General features: G+C 48.8%; 1 long non-coding RNA gene across 1 annotated transcript; it reads right to left on the bottom strand.

Moving 5' to 3' along the window:
* Window positions 1-890: 890 nt before the first annotated feature.
* On the bottom strand, window positions 891-17,823 carry LOC146194934 (uncharacterized). The gene is made up of 3 exons (XR_014705507.1): window positions 17,648-17,823; window positions 15,429-15,593; window positions 891-991 (listed from the first exon to the last, which is right to left on the bottom strand). It is a non-coding gene; the product is annotated as an uncharacterized LOC146194934 (long non-coding RNA).
* Window positions 17,824-19,112: the final 1,289 nt, after the last annotated feature.

The following is a 19,112-nucleotide window of genomic DNA, read 5'->3' as shown; positions in this document are numbered from 1 at the left end:
CTTATACTACTTGCGTAGTCGTCTGTGCTCAAATAAACATATATACTGTAAAAGAAAATTGGTCAGAATGACGGAAAATTCTTGGCAGCTCTATTTTCAAGCATTACCCGTCATTTCAACTGATAGTGCTTTTAGTCATTTTGATGTTTACTTGTCAAACTGGAATACATTTAAGCCATCAATACGACAGTTGACCACCATTTCTAAATGACGGTGCATTCCTTCATTTCGATATAATGTACTTAGGCTGTAAATATGACAGATGATTGTCATTCTCAAATGACGGTTCATTTAATTACTTGGTATAATACACTTAGGCCTTCAGTATGACGGCTGGCTGTCATTTTCACGTGATGGTGGAGTTAATCATTTTGACGTACTGCTTGTGAACCAGGAATACAACGGAGTCATCAATGTGCCATTGTACAATGTGCCGAAATATTGACGGTTCTTGTGTCAGTTATAAATACATTTAAAGCGTCAATATGACCACTTGACATGTTTTCACTTCATGGTTCAATGACATTATGCACGTTTTTGTACAGTGCAGCATCAGTTAAACATTTTTTTATCATTCAACATAAAGCATATTTAGGCCACTAATATAATGCTATAAGAATCCATTAATATCATTAAGCTATTTGAATCTGAAACCCCTTTATTTAGAATTTTTTACAGCCTCGGTTGTGAAGACGCTGAGCAAAATTTAAGTTAAACTTTGTGCCTCTCCGAAATCCAGCCTGAAGAGCAAAGTTCAACTGCTTCTCTTTGTCAACTGGATCTGTTCTATTTTATTTCTAATCAAGGACTTCCACTGCCGCTGCTGTCAAGCTGCAGACTGACTAGCAGAATATCTTTAAAGAAGTCAGAAAAGTTAGCACTTTCAAAAAGGCCTTTATAGTTATAAATGCGCTAAAATGTGATGTAAAAATACACTTTGAACTTGCAGCTTGCTGCCCGAAGAGTCTTCTCAAAATCATGCATGCTGTATCTAGAAAACAGAATATAACGTAGACTCATATTAGATACACGATCATATTAAGGGCTTTTGAAAAGAACAATAAGAGGCTATAAGAAAAGCATCCAACATACGCTGAAACTGTCTTCAGAGGCAAAAAATAAAAACATTCAAAACGTGCGCAACTTCTGTTACCATTATTGCATACCAGTGATTTCTATAAAATGAGACAACAGAAATCTGTCCAACTCGTATTTATGAACTTTGAGTCATATTGTCCAGCCTCTTTCCTGACTCTGCGAGAGATAGATATTTTGACAAGTTACCTGACATTACAGTTTCCAAGTCCACTTTTCCCAGCTGTTATTTTCTAAAGCCGTAAAAAATAAACAATTTGAACAGAGATGAACCACAAAAGTTGAGATGACAGTCAATATCTTTATAGTACCGTAGTTCAGGTAAACATTTAACACTTTCTGAAGGAATGGCTTCATTTTCTCACTTCATTACCATTTCATCTGTGAACCATTGAGATTATATTCATGCCGTTACTTTTATGTTTCCCATGTGAAGGCAACTATATTGCTCAGTTTTCTTCCTTTGCCTGATTCGTTCAGTTAAAGAACACAAACGCTTAAAGTCATCTTGAATCCTAATAATAATTCCTCAAGCCTTCAAACTTTCACTTATGGGGCGCTTCATATGCTGCAAATTAGGCACATTCTTAGTTGAATGCATCAGTACTATCTCACGCAACTGGCCAGCTCCGAGAAACAAATTGTCCCTCTCGCAAGGCACATTTACAGCCGCCATAAGACCGACAACCAACTTTTCAGATTCACTAGGGCTGCAAAAAGGTCAGAAAAATCAATTTTGTATAAAAACATGACTTTACATAAACTTCCAATTTCCAACATGGTGGAGCAAGAGATTCGCAGTTTTGTTTCCGTTCTGATGCTCGAATGCCTCAGCACACTGTTTACATAGACGACAAGCAGTAATCGATGACAATGGCTATAGTGGTTCTGCATGCCTAAGGCAAACATGGGCTTAGACGAAGTTCAGACTCAAAATGAACCTGCCACTGTGAGTTTACTCAAGGGCAGATGTTTGGGCTTGTTGGTTCATGGTATAAAAGGAAAGAAGCATAGCACAAAAAGGCATGGACACATGGTCGAGACACATGGTGCTAACTTCCAACAAATGTTCATTTTAGTAAACAAAGGTTTTTATATCTTCATATTACAGTGGACCATCAGGCATGCGCTAGCAAAGCATATCGGACAGATATATAAGTTCCCTTGACTAAGTGCGACCAAAGGGCTGCTTGCATAATTTTCTTTGAAAAGGGATAATCCACTGTGCTTCAATTATTTTACGTGTTAAACTGTTTTTATGCGCTTTTAAAACCACACGCTTTCTGAGATAGGAAATTGGTTGGTTGGTTGGTTTGTGGGGTTTAACGTCCCAAAGCAACTCAGGCTATGAGAGACGCCGTAGTGGAGGACTCCGGAAATTTCGACCACCTGGGGTTCTTTAACGTGCACTGACATCGCACAGCACACGGGCGCCTTGCTTTTCGCCTCCACCGAAAAGCGGCCGCCGAGGCCGGGATTCGATCCCGCGTCCTTGGGAACAGTAGTCGAGCGCCGTAACCACTGCGCCACCCCGGCGGGGTAGATAGGAAATTCATTCACACACATGGCAGAGTCGACAAACTTTTCCCGCGCATGCTCTTCTATGTCCAGCCCATGGTCCCGAAGCTTATCATTCAGGCATCTGCCCATTTCTCCTACATATTGTTTGCCACACGGGAGAGGATTTTGGTAGGGAACTTTTTCGGAGCAATAAACAAATTTTTCCCCAAGCTTCCTTGTGCAGCAGCCAAACGCCTTATTGAGCTCTGAAAAAGTTTTTGTGCACAGACGACTCAACTTGTAGGAGCCGAAAAACCCGCTGTGCTACTAGATCACTGCGCTATTTTCTTTTGAGCCCAGCAACCCAGCGGCAGAGTTCTATTTTTCGGCTCCTTATAGGTTGAGTCATCTGTGCACGAAAACGTTTTCAAAACTCAAGAAGGCAGTTAGCTGCGCAAAGAAGCTTGAAGAAAAATTCATTTATTGCACCAAAAATGTTGCCTATCCAATTTATCTCTCCTATTCGATTGATTTGGTGAGCTACACTGCTAACAATGATGCATTAAAAAGTAGAGAGTGGGAGAAGCAAGAAAGTAAAGATATGCATGGAGTAGTTCCAGGATATACAAAATAATTTAAGAGAGCACGTTGTTGGGCTAGTCGGTACCCCCTTTACCCTTGTTCAGTGCTTCTTCATACCGTGTAAACCATCTTCTTCTTGTTCTACCAAGGTCAGTGATGAAGATATTTGAGGTAGCAGGTGCTATCCTAATCAAAAGTAATGCGTGGTATAAATAAATCAATATTTTTGTTGAGCAGCATAATGTTAAATGTTTTTAAGCATAGATAGAAAAGCCGTGGGAAAGGTGAAAAACAATTATGGGAATTTGGCTCAGTTTATAACAATATATGGAAGACGTGCCCATGAGATAGCTGCAAAAAAATGACAAGCTAGTTTTAAAAAGGATTTCACTTTTGGAACATTAATGAAGCAAGAGTAATTAGAAAGTTGGAGGCAAGGAAAACAATTCTTGGCGAACACAAAATTTATTTCCATGTCATATATTGTGACTCATATATTTTTCCATATAGTTGTCTAGAATGCCTTGAATGTTTATAATGCATAATCTTCTTTGAGGCTGAGTATGCTGAAGTGGTCAAGAGAAACATGTGTACTGTGATAGTCATCGCCATCGACATGCACCTGTGCGTTGTGCGACGAAGACGAAGTACGCTGGGCTCGCCGTTGCAAGGTCCTGTCCTCACAGCTCTCCATCTGAGCTTCAATAAACGCCCTATTACAATTGGCGGAGGTGCCGGAAACGATCCCACCCAAACTGGAACTGCGAAGCCGTACACTACCCTCTACGACCGCCATGCAAGACACTTCGACGCTGCCGGCCGTTCCACCCACGATCATGTGTGCTGGCGTCGTGCGCCAGCGTGACCCTTGCCTGTTCAGCGGCACGGCCGATCAAGATGTCGACGACTGGCTGTCATCCTATGAAAGAGTAAGCACCTACAACAAGTGGGATGACTCATACAAGCTCAGTAACGTCATATTCTATCTGACGGACGTGGCGAATCTCTGGTTTCGCAACCATGAGGCTGACCTGTCATCTTGGTCGACATTTAAAAAGAATTTCGCGGAAGTGTTCGGCCGCCCGGCAGTGCGTAAGCTTCGTGCCGAACAACGTTTACACGATCGTGTTCAGCGCGCTGATGAGACCTTTACCAGCTACATAGAAGACGTCGTTGATCTCTGCAAACGAGTCGACCCGGCCATGCCGGAAGCAAACAAAATCCGCTACATCCTCGAGGGCATTTCTGAGGACGCCTTCCAGATGCTGGTAGCGAAAGATCCCACCACCGTTAGTGAACTCGTGAAGCTTTGTCAGAGCTACGACGAGCTCCGCAAGCGGCGCGCTTCTAGGCGCCGCTCCAGTGTGTGCGACGAAGGCGTATCCGCATTAGCCCTGGGTGGTTCGCCAACTTCTGAAGGGAGCCCGCTGAATCAAAAGATCAAAGATTTTATTCGTGAAGAGGTCGCACGTCAAATCTCACTCCTTCCCCATTTTCAAGACTCGGGCCGCCTCGTTCCTGAACTGGCTCCATCTTTGGCCCCTGCTATACGCCGTGTCGTGCAAGAACACGTCGCTGATGCCTTGCCGTCCAACCCCGTGGTGCCGCCTGTGACGGCACCTCTCACGTATGCCCAAGTAACGGCTAGGCCACCACCTTCGCCCACGTCTGGCTCCTATGTGCAGGTCCCTGCCCACCGTTCACCGCCGCATGCTGAGCCTTCGTTTCAAGCCCCACCCTCAAGGTTCCGCCCACATCCTATGAAACCTTGGCGTACTACGGACAACCTTCCGATTTGCTATGCCTGCGGTCGGCCGGGCCATGTTGCGCGCCTTTGTCGCCAGCGCCTCCAACCTTCACAGCCTGACATTCGATTTTACCCGTACGATACCGACTCACGCTCGCAAATGATTCCGCCCGGTTCTCAATTTGTCCCACAAGATCGCCAAACCTATACCACTCGTCGATCACATTCTCCTCGGCGCCGATCGCTTTCTCCAATGCTGCGACGTTCTACCAGCACCGTTGAGGGAAACTAACAGTCGCAGTTCCGGGGGCAAGAACTGCGCTTGTTTCGAATTCCTCAAGTCCTCCATGCCGTCCCGCTAATGTTATCAAAGTTTCTGTAGAAGGCGCCACAGTTCTCGCTCTCGTCGATACCGGTGCAGCCGTCTCCGTCATCAGTGAAGCGCTCTGCCGTCGAATTCGCAAAGTGACCACTCCGATTTCCGACTTTTCGCTCCGCACCGCCTCATCACAGCACATTCACCCCTCCGCATCTTGCACAGCCCGTGTGCTCATTCAAGACGTCTTGTACCCCATCGAGTTTATTGTTCTGCCGAACTGCTCGCATGATATCATCCTCGGATACGATTTTCTATCGACTCATCAAGCCGTTATTGACTGTGCTCGTGCAGAAATTGCCTTCGCCCCCCTCTGTGATGCCCCCTTCTGTGATACCCCTCCCCGCACTGCAAAACTTCTCGTCGCCCATGACACCGACATTCCTCCGTTCTCTGCTGCCCTCGTACCACTGTCTTGTGAGTGGGTAACACCTTTGACTGCGATTTTTACACCTTCCGAAGCCACCTCCCGTCATCCCTGCCTCCTTTTTCCGTTCGCTGTTCTCGAAATTCAAGACGGCAAGAGTGCACTTTACGCCTCGAACCCATTTTCTTGCCCAGCAGTCCTGCTCCGTGGCGAATGCATTGGACGTCTTGAAGAGCTTGATCCCAGTCATATCACCACTCTTGCTGACTCAACCCCCTCCTTCGACGTTAGTCTGTGCTCTTGCGATGTTGCGACCGCTTCGACGCCCTCCGACGTTTTCCAACATGCTATTGATGCTGATCTTCCACTTGCGCAACGTGATCAACTTGTCGCCCTCTTGCAGAACTTCGCTTCTTCATTCGACTTTCCTCAAACTGACTTGGGCCGCACGTCTGTCGTAGAGCACACCATCGACACCGGTAAAACTGCACCTTTGCGCCAGCGTCCCTATCGCGTGTCGGCTTCGGAGCGCCAAGTAATTGCTGATCATGTGGACGACATGCTCCGTCGGGGTGTCATTCGGCCATCCCACAGTCCCTGGGCGTCTCCAGTTGTGTTGGTACCTAAGAAAGATGGCTCCTTCCGGTTTTGTGTCCACTACCGCCGGCTCAACAAGATCACGCGCAAGGACGTCTATCCTCTGCCACGCATCGATGACGCACTAGACTGCTTGCAGGGCGCCGAGTTTTTCTCCTCGTTGGATTTACGATCTGGCTACTGGCAGGTGCCAATGGCTGACGCTGACCGCTCTAAAACTGCCTTCATCACACCAGATGGATTATATGAATTCAACGTCATGCCCTTTGGGCTTTGCAACGCCCCGGCCACATTTGAACGCCTCATGGACACTGTGCTTCGTGGATTCAAGTGGCGAACCTGTCTTTGCTATCTCGATGATATCGTAGTCTTTTCTACCGATTTTCAATCCCACCTGCTCCGACTGAAGGACGTTCTCACTTGTCTCGCTACCGCCGGCCTCCAACTGAATCTGAAGAAGTGCCGCTTTGCTGCTCGCCGACTAACAATTCTAGGTCATGTCGTTTCTAAGGATGGCATTCTTCCCGATCCCACCAAACTTCGTGCAGTTGCCGAATTCCCACGCCCAAAATCACTGAAGCAGCTACGAAGTTTCATTGGCCTATGCTCCTACTTTCGCCGCTTCATCTTAAATTTCGCCTCTATTATTGCTCCTCTCATCCAGCTCCTCTCCGGTAGCTCCGACCTCTCCGCATGGACACCTGCTTGTGATGACGCCTTCAACACTTTACGCCGTCTTTTGGTTTCGCCTCCCATCCTCCGCCACTTCGACCCGAATGCGCCAACTGAGATTCACACTGACGCTAGCGGTATTGGGATAGGCGCCGTTCTCACCCAACGCAAACCTGGTATCCGAGACTATGTGGTGGCGTACGCAAGCCGCACCTTGACCAAGGCAGAGTCCAATTATTCTGTTACGGAAAGAGAATGCTTGGCCATTATTTGGGCCATCGGCAAATTCCGTCCGTATGTCTATGGCCGACCATTTTATGTGGTCACTGATCATCACGCTCTGTGCTGGCTGGCGTCCCTCAAGGACCCGTCCGGCCGCCTTGCTCGCTGGGCTCTTCGCCTCCAAGAGTATGACATTCGTGTCATATATCGCTCAGGCCTCAAGCATACTGACGCGGACGCTCTTTCGCGCTCACCGCTGCCTCCCTCTTCGTTGCCTGATGAGATCTGCGCCTACGATTTGTCTTCGCTTGCCACTATTGACATGGCCACGGAACAGCGGCGCGACCCGTGGATATCTACACTTCTGGACTTTCTTTCAAGTCACTCTCCAGGTCGTCTGTCTCGGGCGCTTGCCCGCCAAGCTCACCATTTTTCAATTCGTGACGGGCTGCTCTATCGCCGCAATTATCTTCACGACGGAAGGAAGTGGCTTTTAGTCATCCCCCGTCATCTCCGCGCCGAAATTTGTGCTGCTTTCCATACTGATCCCCAGTGCGCCCACGGCGGAGTGTTGAAAACCTACACGCGCTTGCGTCTACGCTTCTTCTGGCGTGGAATGTACCGCTTTGTCCGCCATTTTGTCCGCTCCTGCCAGTCTTGCCAACGCCGAAAAACTCCTCTCAAGTCCTCTGCTTCGTTGCAGCCGTTGCCCTGTCCTGCCCGTCCGTTTGATCGTGTCGGCATAGATCTATACGGTCCCCTTCCTACAACTTCAGCTGGCAACCGCTGGATTATCGTGGCAGTGGATCATCTAACCCGCTACACTGAGACATCATCATTGCCCTCTGCTTCCGCACGCGACGTGGCTGCCTTTATTCTGAAAAACCTGGTTCTTCGCCATGGTGCCCCTCGCGAACTGCTCAGTGACCGCGGACGCGTTTTCTTATCAGACGCTCTTGAGGCTCTCCTGAAAGAATGCCGCATCATACACCGCACCGCTACCTCGTACCACCCTCAGACGAATGGACTGACAGAACGTTTTAACCGCACTCTCGGTGACATGCTGGCTATGTACGTGAACACCGACCATTCCAATTGGGACCAAGTTCTACCGTTTGTTACTTACGCATATAACACCGCGACACAGGCCACTACTGGATTCTCTCCATTCTTTCTCCTTTACGGGCGCGAGCCACCCTGTACTATGGACACACTTTTTCCCTACCGCCCTGACGTTTCCGAATCTTCCCCGCTATCCGATGCCGTCACGTACGCAGAAGAATGCCGTCAGCTCGCCCGCTCTCTCACAACAGAAAATCAGTGGCAACAAAAATACCTCCGTGATACCGGCGAATCTTCGCCATATCTCCCGGACACACTGGTGTGGCTCTGGGTGCCCTCCACAACCCCTGGCCTTTCAAAGAAGTTTCTTGCTCGCTACCACGGGCCATATAGGGTCCTCCAGCAAACATCTGCAGTCAACTACGTAGTTGAGCCCGTCACGCCCTCTGCGGACTTGCGTCGCCGTGGTCGTGAAACAGTTCACGTGAACCGATTGAAGCCATTCTATGACCCCGCTGTGCTTTCCGCGCCATAAGTCGCCAGGATGGCTCCTTTTTTTACCCGGGGGGAAAATGTACTGTGATAGTCATCGCCATCGACATGCACCTGTGCGTTGTGCGACGAAGACGAAGTACGCTGGGCTCGCCGTTGCAAGGTCCTGTCCTCACAGCTCTCCATCTGAGCTTCAATAAACGCCCTATTACACATGTTTAGAACATCCTGATGGCAGACATGCTCGCACTCTTAATATTGTCACGTGGTGGTGACCAGGGTCGATGACACAAATGAAGACACAGGCTTGATGGTACGGAAATTAACTCTTTATTGGGCTGACTTGCGCCCGCGAAAGAACTAAGCAACTCGGCGGCGGCGATAGCAGGAAACGTGTTGGTAGATCGTCGAACAAAGAATGCCCGTCACACTCGTCAGCGCACAATTTAAAGGCTGCTTAGAACAATCTAGATATCGTCGCAAATTGCTACTAGTACACCCTGGAAAAATGTGGAAACATACGCAAATGATCGGAATCTTTGAGGCAGATCTCGGCGTATATTTCGCGACTTCATATTCCAGTGTTCCGACGCGGCGAATGATTTTGTACTGCCCAAAGTATCGACGCAACAACTTTTCACTTAATCCGCGACGGCGAATTGGTGTCCAAACCCACACTTGGCCTCCTGGATTGTACTCTGCGTGGCGTCGTCGTAAGATGTATCGTCGGCTGTCGGTGCGCTGTTGGTCTTTAATACGTAGTCGTACGAGTCGTCGGGCTTCCTCTGCACGCTGCAGGTAGGCGGCGAAGTCAAGGTTGTCCTCGTTGGTTACGTGCGGCAGCATTGCATCGAGCGTCGTCGTGGGCTCCCTGTCGTGCACAAGCTTAAACGGGGTCGCTCTGGTCGTCTCCTGGACTTACGAAGATAAGTTATACACGAAGATCACGTACGGCAAGATGGCGTCCAAGGTCTTGTGCTCAGCGTCGTCGTACATGGCGATCATGTCCGCGATCGTTTTATTCAGGCGCTCTCTAAGGCCATTGGTCTGGGGATCGTACGCAGTTGTTCGTCGATGGCTTCTATGACTGTATTCCAGGATGGCTTGCGTCTACTCTGCCGTAAACGCCGTTCCCTTGTCCGTGATGAGCACTTCTGGGGCACCATGTCGCAGGAGAATTTGTTCGACAAAAATTTTGTGGACTTCTGCCGTGGTACCATTTGGTAGTGCTTTTGCTTCGGCGTAACGGGTTAGGTAGTCAGTGGCCACGACGATCCACTTGTTACCCATAGACGAAGCTGGAAAGGGGCCGAGCAGATCCATTCCAATTGGTTGAAAGGGCAGGTCTGGGGGTGGAATCGGGTTTAGTAGTACTGCTGGTCTGGTAGGCGGCGTCTTGCGTCGTTGGCACGCAGGACATGTCTTCACGTAGTGGGCAACTTCGGCAGGCAGTCGCGGCCAGTAATACTTCTCCTGGATTCGACGCAACGTGCGCACATATCCGAGATGGCCTGCTGTGGGCTCATCGTGCAACGCCTGCAGAATTTCCTGCCGGAGGTTTTTAGGCACTACAAGAAGCTACGCGGTCTTGTTGGTTGCGAAGTTCTTCTTCACAAGGAGGCCATTGCTTAACGCGAATGATAATAAATGTCGCCTGAACACACCTGGAGGGGAAGTGGTCTTTCCTTCTAAATAATCGGCTCGCGCTTTCAGCTCAGGGTCCGATCGCTGTTGTTCTGCGAAACTGCTGGCGCTTACCGGTCCTAAAAAGGCGTCGTCGCCATCGTCCTTCGGGGGAGCGTCAACGGGAGCGCGTGATAAGCAGTCTGCGTCGGAATGCTTCTGGCCCGACTTATAGACTACAGTCAAGTTAATTTCTTGAAGCCGTAGGCTCCATCTGCCAAGGCGGCCGGAGGGATCTTTCAAATTAGCCAGCCAGCAGAGCGCATGATGGTCGCTCTGGTACAATTCAAGGTGGTAACCTTGAATTGTCGGCCGTATAGTTATGGACGAAACTTAGAAGTGGTCCAGATAATCGCGAGGCACTCCTTCTCGGTCGTCGAGTAATTGACTTCGGCTTTGGTGAGGGACCTGCTCGCGTAGGTAATTACTTTCTCCTGTCCGGCACTCTTCTGGACGAGAACGGCTCTCAGGCCCACACTGCTCGCGTCGGTGGGAATTTCGGTATCGGCATTTACATCAAATTGGCCAAGTACAGGAGGGCATTGCAGGCGGCACTTGAGTTTGCCGAAGGCTTCTCCTTGCGGCGCTTCCCATTTAAAAGGTACATCAGCCTTTGTAAGCTGCGCCAACGGTTCGGCGATCCGTGAAAAGTTTCTGAAAAATCGTCGATATAAGCGCGCAGCCCAAGGAATCGGCGCACAGCTTTCTTGTCGGCAGGCGGTGGGCATTGTTCGATTGCAGCTGTTTTCTCCGGGTCTGGGCTAATACCGTCTTTGCTAACCATGTGACCTAGGTACCAGAATTCTTCGTAATCGAAGTGACACTTCTCTGCTTTTAGCGTTAGTCCCGATGACTTGATGGCTTCCTGCACTGTCTGAGGTGGTCTTCAAAGTTTGACGAGAAGACAACAACGTCGTCCAAATATACCAAACAAATTTGCCACTTCAAGCCTGCCAGAACTGTATCCATCACTCTTTGAAATGTGGCTGGTGCGGATTAGAGGACAAATGGCATCACCTTGAACTCAAAAAGGCCGTCCGGTGTGATAAGTGCGGTCTTCTCGCGATCTCTTTCGTCGACCTCAGTTTGCCAATATCCCCTCTTCAGGTCCACCGATGAGAAGTACCCTGCATTGCAGAGCCGGTCGAGAGTGTCGTCGATGCGGGGAAGTGGGTAGACATCCTTCTTAGTAATGCTATTCAAGCGGCGTAGTCAACGCAGAAGCGAAGTGTGCCGTCTTTCTTCTTCACCAAAACAACTGGTGCGGCTCAGGGGCTTCGATGGCTGGATTACGTCACCACGCAGCATTTCCTGAACTTGATCGCGTATGGCCTCGCGTTCTCGCAGCGATACACGATATGGGCTTTGGCGCAGAGGTCGGGCGTGTTCTTCCGTTATAATGCGGTGCTTGGCCAATGGAGTTTTTCGTACCTTCGATGATGACGAGAAGTGCTCCGCCTAGCTTCGAAGAAGACCGAGAATCTGGTCTTTCCTGCTGTGAGTAAATGCCGGGTTGATGTCAAATGTGGGCTAACGGAATAGGTCCGGTGCGTCTTCCAGCGTTTGGTCGTGGAGGGCGAATACCTCTTTGAGGTGTGCCAATTCGTCGAGAAAAGCGATCGTCGTGCCCTTGCTGAGACGCCGGTATTCTTCGGAGAAGTTTGTTACCAGCACCTGAGCTTGACCTCTCCGAAATTTCGCGATGCCTCATGCGATGGCGACACCTCGTTCTTAGAGCAATTGGATATTTCCATCGACGATGCCTTCAGCGGTTTCGATGTTTGCGCTACCAACGCAGACTGCGATGCTTGATCGGGGCGGGACGGTCAATTCTTCATTGAGGATGTTTGGAACGATCTTTTGCGTCGACGTCGTCTTACCAGGAATGGCTTTGTCTGCAGAGAGCTTGATGAGCTTAGATCGCAGGTCGATGATAGCCCTAAGTTCATTTAGGAAGTCCATGCCAAAAACCACGTCGCGAGAGCACTGCTGCAAGACCACAAAGCTGGTGGGGTAAGTACGCCCACTTAGAGTTATTCTTGGTGTGCATCGTCCCGATGGAGTAATCAGGTTGCCACCTGCGGTGCGAATCAGCGGGCCATCCCAAGCGGTGGTAACCTTTCTGAGCTGAGAGGCTAACGGTCCACGAATGACTGAATAGTCAGCTCCGGTGTCTACTAGGGCAGTGACTCCGCGACCGTCGATATCAACTTCAAGGTCACTTGTTCGCGTCCTCGCATTGCTCGTGGGCCTTAGTGTCCGATTTCGGCTCCGTCGTTTCTTCAGGTCATGGCCAGGGCATACCGTTGTTACTTCGCTGGGCGGCTGTGTCTGCTTGCACTCTGGTCGTGTTGTCGTCGATGGCGTCGTGTGGAGCGGCGGTGAAATGGCTGCGTCGTCGTTAGCGGTCGTCGGCGGCGAAGGATGTTCGTCTTTTCGCCGTTGAGCAACCTCACCTTCAAAGGTTGCTCTGTTTAGTTCCCCTGCGCGGACTTGTTGACCTTCCGCGCTCACTATCATCATAGTTACGACCTGGCGACGCAAAGCGGGCTCTGTACGGCGATGGAGACCTGAATCGACGGCTTGGTGGCGCAATCTCACCGCTACGAAGATAGTTGTCGATTTCTTGTGGTCGTTCACCTGGGCGGGGTCGTGGAGCGTCGACTGCAAATCCGTGGAGACCGATTCGTGGGTACGGGCAGTGCCGCAGAATATGGCCGGCCTCACCACAGTGGAAGCATAATGGACGGTTGTTCGCTGTCCTCCATGCGTCTCACTTCCTGGGGCTTGTTGGTCGTTAGTAGGCTTGGCGGGCGGGGGCCAAGGGGCGGTTTTCAGGAACAGGACGGTAGCGACGAGGGCTCGGAAAGTCATCACGTCGGGGCGGAGGGCGACGTAATGCAGCAGCGTAGTTCATCGCTGTTGCCTCTTGTGCTGGAACATTCGCAGCCGTCGCTTGAGGAACGCCCAGCGCCGGCTGGACTTCTTCACGGACGACGTCCGCGAGCGTCGCCACCTGCGGTTGTTATGATGATGGCGTCAGTCGGCGGAGCTGCTCTGGGACGATCTCCCGGGTGAGGTCCCGAAGGTTCTCTCCGCTTGTAGATGCGCTGGGGTAGGGGCTTGAGTAGTCCGGTTGAAATGGTCGCTCGTAATGGCGCATCCGGTTGTCCAACGTCTTCTGGTAGACGCTTCTGTTTCACATTCCGCCACAGTTATTGGCGGATTTCGCACAAGACCCGCAAAGAGCGACTCTTTAACGCCTCGCAATAAAAGTTTGACTCGCTCACCTTCGGTCATATTAGGGTCGGCGCGGCGAAAGAGGCGCTTCATCTCCTCAACGTACGCCAGGACAGGCTCGTTAGGGAGTTGAAGTCTTGACTGAAGGAGGGCCTGGGCTCTTTCCTTTCGGACGACGCTTGCAAAGGCTATCAGAAACGCTTCCTTGAAAGTCTCCCAATCCTTCATAGTTGCCTCATGATTTTCTAACCAATCTCGGGCATGTCCTTGAAGAACAAAGTAGACTTGCGTAAGTTTCGCGGCGTCGTTCCAGCCGTTGAATTCTCCTACACGATCGAAAAGGTCCATCCAATCTCCCGCATCTTCACCCGGTCGTCCATGGAAGCAGGGGGGCTCAAGGGGCTGGACGAAAACAACCGGTGCTGTAGGCTGGGCCAACGTAAGCGTGGATGCCTTCCGAGATCGAATGGGGTAAGGCAGCTGACCGTCTTCGGGTTGTAGGCCTGGAGTCGGCGGCTGGCTCGGTGACCTGTAGGTGGGTCTTCCAGGGCGACAGGAATAAGGCTGAGATCTTCGCTTGAAGGATCAAGGGCAGCACCTCCACCAGATGTCACGTGGTAGTGACCAAGGTCGATGACACAAATGAAGACACAGGCTTGATGGTACGGAAATTAACTCTTTATTGGGCTGACTTGCGCCCGCAAAAGAACTAAGCAACTCGGCGGCGGCGATAGCAGCAAACGTGTTGGTCGATTGTCGAACAAAGAATGCCCGTCACACTTTAGTAGTAGGTTGCAGTCAGGGCAAAAGACTTAACTTACATCAAGATGCAGCTCAAGAAATCAAAGCAACCTCTACATTGATGATGAGCGACAGCAATGAAACAACCTTATTACATTATTACAGTGCAAGCCTTAAATATCAGCCCGAACCACTGGACGCGAACTGAAACCTTCAGGTAGTTACGTGGACATGACCTAGAGTTCAGTAAAGAAGGCTATTAGATCTCATTAACAAACTAGGTGCTTCCTATTCAACAAAGTAAATAGAATGTACTGTCATGCTCAATATGAGTTGCAACGCATCACGAGTGAATCAATTCTAGCATCCATGCAACAATAAATCCGTGAGCATTTAGGGAGTCCATGCAACTTGTAAAAATAAAAAATGAACTCTATTATCCGTGTCTTCAAATCAACGAATAAATTGTGAGCAAGGCTATAGTCAGTGTGTGCCTAGAACTCAGCTCCGACTGCATCTTGTGCGTTGTAGTGCATATTGATTGCGACTGTACGTTTACAGAAATTTTTATGCAAGTCAGAAGTGTATTAGGCACATCATATAAAATGCATTACTAATATGTACAATATTTACTAGTGAAAATTATTTAAGACTGCCATCTTGCCGTGCTAATTACCTGCTAAAAAATTTGTTTACGCATGATAGTTAGGCACAACTAAAGAATCAACCAACAGTTGCTCTACAAGTCCCTTCAGCACATGCCATCAAACAGTTTCATGATGGCATGGGTAATGCAAGTGCAGAGTGTTTATTCACCTTTCCTAGTCATCAAATTAAAAAATATCAGTTGTGCAAGTTGTTCTATGGAACCCAATATACACAAAGCCTCAGCAATGATTAAATTGCTCAAAAACTAGAGATGAAATTTTATTTATTTCTTAGCAACTAAAGAGCTTTATGCTTATGGTAACACTTATGTTTTAAATATATAACCAGTACCGTAATTACTACACCTGATGAAAGATTTTTTCCATCATTCCAAACTCATTTACCTCTGCGAAAGCACCATAGTTAGAGGGCACTAGGTGTATAGGAGATATTGAACACGAAGAACGCTCCAAGTTGTAGGGCCATTGCTTTCTCCATGCTTGCAATGCTATTGCACTCTTCTTCATCTACTGCCAGCACAACTCGATAGATGTCCCCCATGTCTGAGCCTGCATGTGAAAACCAAATTACTTCACATAAAACGTCATCACGGGTACACGAAACAATTATAAGTTGCAACACACTTTGCATAAGTACACTGAAAATAATGAATTTAATCTTGAGAATAACAGCATACAGGACTATTGTTTCTATATTAATATGAACTGTCTAGCTGTACGATGTGCAAAAACTCTCAGCATGGTGCAACCCGTCTTTCTTGATTTCGAACAAGTTTTTCTAGCAAGAGCACTGCTTCTACAAAATGAGGCTATCTATTCACTATATGTACACAAAATAGACTCGATTGGAAAATGACTACTGACACACCATAAAGATTACAGCTACAAATTTGCCCATCTAAATAAAAAAATGTTTACAATATCTTCTAATTCTAGAAACAAAAGTATTTAAAAGTAAAGGCACTGCGAACTCATACCATATTTGAATTTGTTTTGTTTCAAGAGAAGATGCCCCTGCGGCCGAAGAAAGACGAAATCTTGTTATCAAACACATTTCCCTGCGCATGCGACCATGGTGGCGGGCTGCCACGCAGACGGCTCTCTGGGCAAAACGCAGCAGCCGGCAACTCTACCGTGATGTTCACTGGAGTCGCGTAACGCTTGGCACGTGGTTTTTTCCGCGCATACGTTCGCCTACTAAAGTACAGAGAAAAGCTGGCTGAGGCTTTCAGCGAACATCGTCCCAGCAAAAAGAGACAGAAAGTATTGTTATCAAACACCTTTCTCTGCGGACTGCAGGTGGTCACGCGGTAGACGAAAGACAAGCTGGAGCACCGTAGCTGCACTGTGGCCCGCAGCGGCGAGCTATATGATAGCTCCCTAGAGCAGCGCCGAAGGACGCAGGTGTTCAGACGGGCGCTAGGTCCCGCCGTTTGAGCAAATCGACTATGATCGTCAGGAAGACACCATCTTCCAATCAAAATTTCCGCGCACGCCACATACACTGCCCTGGCGGCTAGGCGTCAAAGAGAGATAAAACGATCTTCAAAGAGACGGCAGCTCGCCCGCCTCCGGATGTTAATCCTTTTAATATCTGCAGTCACCAAAAGTAACAAAACACTCAAAAAATGATCCGCGCCTTTTGATAGAAAGAAAGCAGCACAGAATAAAAACAGCTGGCGTTGTCCTGTGCTTTTAGTAGGCGAATGCACACGCTGAAACTATGAGCCGCGTGGTATATCACTCCGGTCAACATCACAATATTTCAGCCCGCTGTTCGGTTTCGTGCTTTTGAACACGCGACAGCCCTCTTTGACTGCTGCTCTTCAATCACCGAGAACAACGTACCATTTAGTTTATGCGCCGGTATCACGCCCAACGTACGCTCCATGCGCGCTTCTAAAATTACTTGCGCAATTAATGCGCCGTGAGCATCTTGGCCGTGAGCCACGCCATTCGCACAATTATTCAGCAACCCCATCTCCACAGCAAGTCTTTCCTAATCACCTCATTAAATCGCAACTCAGCCGGCGCGAGTACTCCGCTCCGAGCTTTGGGCCTAAATCCCACTTTTGTCGAAAACAGCTCAGCAGAACGAAGTAGTTATCTTACAACAGCAAAAAAGAAATAATAACGCTCAGGAAGTTATCAGGAGCGCAACCCACTCGATTCCACAGGCGCAGCAGCAACGGACGCATCACATTTCGATGAGGGCAAAGCGCGCAAGGGGCTTCTGTACTGTACAATGCCAGTGACCGCATTATTCAACAGCGGGTGGTCAATATTATTCCGAGCACTCCAAACTTTCTGCATCTTCCAAATCCCAAGCCGCTTTGTGACGTCAAGCCGCACAAACCAAACCAGACACACTTTGCACAAATACGCGCGAAAAATGCACGTTCTCTATACAAATACCTCGCGCCTACAACTTTCCCTTACCGAATGCTAGCGGACAGTCTTCTGTCGTCATGTGGAGCACAATACGAGCGCACGCCGGCTGCCTTCAGAAGCATGTTTCGCATAAGCTCGGCGCACGCGCTTGTATCCTGCACCACAAGCTCCGCAAAGTCTTCAAGTAAATAAAAAACACGCAGTACACTTACCGTAATCAGGCGGACTTGGTCGGAGACTGCAGCTTCGTGTGCGGGGCCGACTTCGAATCACGCCGTCCTTTTTCAAAGTGCAATAAAAAAAGGCGCAACACACACAAAGCAACACGGGTAGCCGACGAAAACGGTGCAGGAGGCGTCGACTTCGCACGCAGCCAACGCAGCGGCAGGCTGATTCTCCCCCGACGCCGAACAAAGCATTGCGATAGGCCAAATGCGGATCAAGGGTTTTGTGACGTAACCCACACGGCGGCGAACGATCACACCTTATCGCCGCGCGCATTATGTTTGTTTTTGAGGACTCCCGGTCTGTTCACTCTCTCTTGACACCTCGGCGCAGTTTATTCTGTTGGCGTCGGCGCTCCATCAAAACTGAGCAGAGGGTGGCTGTCAAAGTGACGAATATTTTTGACATATATATAGGCTGCTGCTTTGTCAGAAGCCATTCCCACCTATTCAAGGAACACTGCTGCGATCGCATGTGAACATGATCGCGCACTTGGGAGCTAGCGCATTTTTTCGCAGCGCCACGACGTCTCTAACCTTAAGTCATAAAAAAGATAAATGGGAACCTTTTTAAAACTGAATAAATTCGCAATTTGTGATGTTGTAAACATTTACATCAAAAGTGGATCGCTTCGCACTGCGGAACCACTGAGAAATGAAGCCCCTTTCAAAACTGTCGAGCTCTCTGACGCCTTGTCTCCCTGGGAACAAAAAGACACAAACCCGCTAATCCAGCAGCTCTGTGAAGGCGGAAGCAGTCGAGTTTTATGCCCAAATTTGGTGGTGCGAGAAACTTTACATATAGCGTGAGCTCCACATACCTTTCATTTGCTACAAACGCAAAACACTCTGCACCCGCAACTATGGATTGGTCCTCAGGCAAGCGGTCCCTAATATGCCGGATGCTTCAATGTTTCCTTGACTCAAGACGGCTTTGGGTGCCCACTTTTTCTGCAAATAATTGGCTTCTTCGGATCCTTACAGCCCCAATGCTTGGACCCCCTATCCTGAACCTTTTAACGCCAGTTTCAAGTGGGGCGCTTATAGCGTCGACAAAATACGTCAGTGAAAAAACTGCTGCTCGAACTTCTGGAAATAAAAGGTTTCTTTTCTGTTTCCAAAACTAACGCTGAAATTTTCGAATTCTCCTCATTCAGTATGGCTGCTTATGTTTAACAGTCCTGGAATTATTTTGCTATCTCCTCCATGGTTTAGAAAGTTGCACGAACGAAGCATCAAACTTTTTATCTTCAATAGTATGATGACAGGGTGACCCGTAATATCCTTTCCAGCATTCATCCACATAAAATGACGCCAACGTCGAGCAGGGAAATGTGGGTGCGCTGCTCTCCCATAATGGTGAGCGTCGGGTATTACATCGTCGTAAACAAGTTAAGAGCTATGTCTGTTTTCAGCACATGGATTAATGACATAGGTACGCGGATTAATCACA

The sequence above is a fragment of the Amblyomma maculatum genome, chromosome 3 (genome assembly GCF_055883805.1).
Source record: "Amblyomma maculatum isolate TAMU_Amacu chromosome 3, ASM5588380v1, whole genome shotgun sequence".
Lineage (NCBI taxonomy): Eukaryota > Metazoa > Arthropoda > Arachnida > Ixodida > Ixodidae > Amblyomma > Amblyomma maculatum.
Note: the sequence above shows the minus strand (reverse complement) of the source record. Positions and strands in the feature narration are given on the sequence as shown.